At 30.7% G+C, this 332-nt stretch overlaps 1 protein-coding gene across 1 annotated transcript in view; it reads left to right on the top strand.

Moving 5' to 3' along the window:
* pip5kl1 (phosphatidylinositol-4-phosphate 5-kinase-like 1) overlaps positions 1 to 332 on the top strand; it is a gene marked incomplete in the record, with an annotated part of 18,530 nt that overhangs the window by 11,031 nt on the left and 7,167 nt on the right.

Genomic DNA, 332 nt, shown 5'->3' on the forward strand with positions numbered 1-332 from the left:
TGTTTGTTTGTTTCTCTGTGCATTTGTTTGTTTGTTTCTCTGTGTATTTGTATGTTTGTCTGTGCATTTGTTCGTCTGTTTTTGTTTATTTATTTGTTTGTTTGTTTCTCTGTGCATTTGTTTGTTTGTTTCTCTGTGTATTTGTATGTTTGTCTGTGCATTTGTTCGTCTGTTTTTGTTTATTTATTTGTTTGTTTGTTTCTCTGTTTGTTTGTTTCTCTGTGTATTTGTATGTTTGTCTGTGCATTTGTTCGTCTGTTTTTGTTTATTTATTTGTTTGTTTGTTTCTCTGTGCATTTGTCTGTTTGTTTCTCTGTGCATTTGTCTGTTTG

This window comes from Austrofundulus limnaeus, unplaced genomic scaffold, assembly GCF_001266775.1.
Source record: "Austrofundulus limnaeus strain Quisiro unplaced genomic scaffold, Austrofundulus_limnaeus-1.0 Scaffold664, whole genome shotgun sequence".
Lineage (NCBI taxonomy): Eukaryota > Metazoa > Chordata > Actinopteri > Cyprinodontiformes > Rivulidae > Austrofundulus > Austrofundulus limnaeus.